This window comes from Rutidosis leptorrhynchoides, unplaced genomic scaffold (genome assembly GCF_046630445.1).
Source record: "Rutidosis leptorrhynchoides isolate AG116_Rl617_1_P2 unplaced genomic scaffold, CSIRO_AGI_Rlap_v1 contig200, whole genome shotgun sequence".
NCBI classification, from domain to species: domain Eukaryota; kingdom Viridiplantae; phylum Streptophyta; class Magnoliopsida; order Asterales; family Asteraceae; genus Rutidosis; species Rutidosis leptorrhynchoides.
Window position 1 is genome coordinate 81,083 of NW_027266449.1, and position 5,506 is coordinate 86,588.

General features: G+C 39.1%; 1 pseudogene; it reads left to right on the top strand.

The window, feature by feature from the left end:
* The first annotated feature begins 2,349 nt into the window (after window positions 1-2,349).
* Window positions 2,350-5,116, top strand: LOC139881827 (uncharacterized; annotated as a pseudogene).
* Window positions 5,117-5,506: the final 390 nt, after the last annotated feature.

Here is a 5,506-nt window from a genome sequence, read left to right on the forward strand (position 1 = left end):
GGTGTCTAGAAAAATCTTACAGGTACAATTTTTTTTTCACGTTCATATAGTTCATACGATACGGAAAAACATATCTTCCGGTTAATCGACTGAATGGACAAAAAAAGTATTGATCTAATTGGTCTTTGATTAGCAACATGTCCCCTGGATTTCGAATGCAGCATTGATACTAGCAAACTGAAAAATGTTCAGTTCAGTCGACCAAGGGGCTTTGGTTCGATTAATAAGAAAATCATTTACACTGTAATATATTCTCTATTAGTAGACAAGACAACTAAAAAGAACTATTCAAGTTTCCAATCATCAAATAAGATTGTATTTATATTTGCATCTAATTTGGGACGGAGGGAGTAAGTACATCATCGTTCTTTATTCAACAACTCAAACTGAACTAAATTGAAATCTATTGAGTCATTAATGCAAATACCAACATAACAAAAAATTAATATTACACCAATTTAAATTTCAATAAGTACTAAAAAGTAGTCTGTTTTCACTTTTGAAGACTTAGAAGTTCAAGGGCGCCGACGATATTATTCTCATTCCCATTCTCATTCTCTCCAACTCCATTAGTAAGAGAAGTGGTATTGGGAGTGAATATATTTAACTCACCAGAATCAGAAGTCGGTTCAACGTCCAAGAATTCGATGTTGTCCTTGTATGGATTGTACATCATATAGTGTTTACCTGCAATTATCTCGATCAAGAACCCATTTCTCCATTCACCGAGAGCACGTGCTGGAAACAAATATTTAGAAGTAAATGGAGGAGATGGTTGCAGCCCCTTGTCCTCGTACCACTTGAGCAAATTGAAATCTTTATCTCTGAATTCTTTACCCATTTATCACCTTTCAATATCCAAACTTTGATAAATTTTTGTTCATACAGGTAATACAGTGCAGCCAGGGATCCCTTCCAGGAAGTCAAAAACAATCCTTCGATGTTGCGAATGTGTGGGTGAGGAATTTCTGGATGAGGAATACTAGTGACCACGAATTCTTCCTTGTGAATGTTGAAGGAGAGAAATTTGACATCAAATTCATCACGCGGAAAGAGAAATGGTCAAAGTACCCAATGCATATAACCGGGAGTGAAGGCTGTCTTAGATGTTAATTTTGGGACATAATAACTGCTGCTGATACAACTATCTATGGAGATTTCTCGCCAAGAAGAAGACTCGCTAGAGTCTAAAGTAAGAAGTTGAACGGAATGGATTTTACCATGGACCATATTTATTGACAGAAGCTTATAAAGGCCAGACACAAAATCAACACCAATCCCATAGACTTGATGATACGGAACTCGATCCTGTGGCGGTAACTGAATGAATTCTCGGGTAAGAGGGTTCAATAGTATTGGCGATTTCGTTAGATCATTGCATCTATAAAAGAAAAACAATCCTTGATAAATGAAATAATTGAGGTTCAATTCCATAAGGGAAGAGATCTGTGTGCTACTGGATAGTCGGATAATGGTGTTACGACATTGTTGTATTCGTCATGATCCACTCTACATATCAGAGAACCACCATTACTACTACCCTTGTCCAAACATGAGAATACCAGTTGTTGTTCAATATTGCAAGCACCAAATAAGGAATTAGGGTTATAGGAATTAGTAACATTAGGCCAAAGATGCGAAACGGAATCACCTATGATCGGAGATTGCCTGCAAGTCGACCTTTTCTCCTTTTTGAGACGAGTATAATTGTCCCATCTACTTGGCCCTTTCTTCTTCTTCTTAATCTCCTTTGATTTCCGACTTGAGGAGGACTTCTTCTCCTTCCTAATTCCGGGCACCGAATTTGGGTTCCGGCTACCTTTCGGTGATATTGGCTTCGCCGGTGCCATATTTTTCTCCTACTAGCTATTGATGGTGCAGTACAATAGAATAAATTTGAAAAGAAACTCAAGAACCCTAATAGCAAGTAGGGTTCAAAAGAGCTCTTATTATTTTTGCTCGATCGGATCGTCTCTCAAATGGCCAAATAGTGCCTGGCTAGTTAGTTTACGGACCCATCTGTGATTTGTCTCATAGTTCAAGGACCTTCCAAACCATATTATTATCCCTTCAAAAAAAAAGAGAGAGATCGGTTGACCCGAACCGAAATAAAATACCCGTTTAAATATAAAACCAAATACTCGTAGATTCTATATTCTCCCCTAATTCATGAATCCTGATCGGCAATTTCTAGGGTTTACAGGATTTCATTTGACTTTTTTTTGTTATCGCTTCACCAAATCCCTAGACACGAGTTAAATTGATCTTCTCTCGTTCCTGCTTCAACTGATTTTAATGGGATCCAATTTCAGTGGTTTCTAAATCTGAAAATTAAGTTATAAATAAATGATGGATTTTGACGGTAGCCCAACGGCAGGGTCGCTTGTGTGGGTCCGGCGGAGGAACGGCTCGTGGTGGCCGGCAAAAGTTCTTGGTTCAGAGGAACTCCCTTCTTCTCATCTCACTTCGTCGCGATCAGGAACACCCGTCAAGCTTCTCGGCAGGGAAGATGCTAGTGTGTAAGTCCATTCTCTCTTTCTATATATGCATCTGTCATCGTGGCACACTTCGAGGGTGACATTCATATCGCCATTTTGTTAATCAGTTCCTTTCGATGCATTTTGCATTTTTCACTTCGTGACGCTCCCTTTAGTTCTTATCAGATAGAAAAATGTGCTCTTTGTACTGCTGTTGCTAAATCGTTGTCCTGTGGGGTTTTCTCTAACTTATGAGAGTTAACATGCAGGGATTGGTATAACTTAGAAAAGTCTAAAAGGGTGAAGCTTTTTCGCTGTGGTGAATTTGACGAGTGTATTGAGAGAGCGGAATCTTCCCAGGCAACAACTATCAAGAAACGTGAGAAATATGCTCGCCGAGAAGATGCTATTCTACATGCTCTTGAGCTCGAGAAGGAGATTTTGCGGGAACATGGAAAACTAGGTGCGGAATCTGATCAAGTCACAAGGATGCCATCTTGTCCTATCAAAGCAGAGTTAGGCACATTTTATAATAGGAAGACAGTAGCTGAAAAGGATGGAAATATCCGTGGGCCTCAGTGTTTGCATAAGGCTAAAGATGATACTCAACCATGCCGTGAAGATGATCATTCCGATATGATGCCACGGATGAGAGGTTTGAAGGAATTTGGACTCAAAACTGCCTCTTTTAAAGCGAAAGTCATCATCTTCCAATACTTCAGAAGATTCTCAGAAGTTGACGGTTAACAGTAGCTCTCATGCTCTGTCCAATGGTGTTGCCAACGTTGCAAGACCCAGCCATGAAAATAGTAAATTCTTTAACCAAAATGAATTGTCATACAAGAAATTATGGTAAAATACCATTACGACTCTAGTTCCTCTGTTGTGGAACTCTTTGGAGTCCATCTGTATTTCAATCTGACTGGTGGTAATTGATCCAGTTTTTACTGCAGGGGAGAAACAGGTGGGCGGTAATCAAGCAAAGAAAATTGGAGACATACACTTACAACCTGGATCTAGTGATACTTCAGATGGAAAAGAAGTTTATTCAAGCCAAATTGAAATGTCATCTTCACTGATGGAAGATGATGACTCTCTCTTTGAAGAAAATGGTTCGGAATTGATGGAAGAAACTGAATCTGATTTTTCAACGTCAGAATCTTCTGAGTCTGACTCTGAATCTTCCAAGATAGATATGGAGATGGATGAAGAGATGACTAATAATATTACAGGTTTAAGGTTACACTTTACCCAGTTTATATTTCACTTAAATGCCTCTCGCGAACCGTTTGACTTCTCTTGGCTGTATTCTGTAAATTCTCATATCTTATGCGTTTGAAAAGCTGTAGTGACTGAGCGTTAGAGAAATACTTGTCTAATGATTTGGCTGTATCATTTCATTCCAATTATATTTTCTAATTCAAGCTGTTTTTTCCACTGTTTGTGATTCGCAATTTCTATTGTTTTCTCCTCTTTGTAATATTTTGTTTGCGTTCTTGCTAGGTGCTCCTCCATTTCGAGAAACTGAAGTCAATCCTCACAGGAGATTTGGAGCACTCGAACCTGGAAATAGTAGTACGGACGACTCAGACGAGTCGGCTTTCTCTGGCGAACTGTCTTATCATCGTGATCAAGTTTTTGCTCATGAGGCAGTATCAAAACGGAAACTGAAAGGTAAAAGGAATACTCGCAATCTGACAAAAAATCTTCTTTCTCCAAGAGGGTACCTGGTCAGAACTTCAGTTACCTAAGAAATTATGATTACAATGATGTAAATGGATCTGCTTTGAATGGAATAGAATTTGGGAATGGGACTCGAACTGTTGGATCAGATAGTGGACGGTATATGTATGATTCAGGGAAAGCATCTGGAGGTCTAAAAAGTTCCTATCCTGATATGATTGATTCTGATGATGACTGTTTGGATCCAAGATTTGTTAGACATGATCGCTTTGGTAATAGGATCAGATCCACATTGTTAGATGTGGATCTGGAGATTCAGCCAAGCTATCAAAAACCACTTGATCCCATTGTTTCCTTGAGAAGTAAGCTCGATAAGAAGGCAATAATAGGGCACACGATTAAAATCAGAGTCTTAGAAGATGGTTCATCTGAAAATCTCTTTTCCACTCACGACCTTTTTGATAATGACGTGATTGGTCATGGTTTAAACACAACAATTCCTCTAGCTTGGAAGACTGCCAGGAGGACCAATATCAGGGTTCCTCGGATTGAGGTCGATGACGTGGATTATAATCCCTTAATGGATCAAGAGAATAAACAATCGGTCAAGAGGTTTGATATAGGACATTTTGGTCAGAAGACGACGAATCTGGCCAGAAAGAGTCAACCTCAGAGTCCCCGACTTTCCATGGATGGTAAGAGGTACTCACGAAGGTCACGACAGAAAGGAAACTCATCGGCTAACCAGAAAACAAGAACTCTGTCATCAATTAGTAATATAGAAGGGAATCACGGAGGTAACCCAATGCTTAATATCAGAAGTACTCAAATTGATGGATTGATCAAACCAGGGTTAAGTGGACCCACAACAGTTGCTTGCATACCGGTCAAGTTAGTCTTTAGTAGGTTGCTTGAGAAGATTAATAGGCCGCCATCAAAATCGACTAGCAGAGTGATTCTACCAAATAGCTAGCATGCACATTCATTGATGCTATTTTGATCTCCAGTTGGGAGCTGCTCGTACTGTCAGGGTTTTAAATGTTCAGAGCAGGTAACTTTGTGCAATTCTCTCCTACATACGGTGGCGTTTTGGCGGAAAGATTAGTTATATAGATGCTTGGTGTGGAATGGTTTTTTTTTTGGCAAAGGGAGATTGCTTTTAGGGGCAAAATGCAAATTTAGGATGTGGATGTTTAGGTTGCATTGTGCTTTCGAGAAGGCATATTTGTGCTTGTTACTTAGTATTAATTAGACAGATGTAATGTAAAAATATGGTCCGACTATGTTAGGTTAGCCACCCTGACAACGTAAATATATCGTCGAAATTATTGTTAATATTTTCTTTA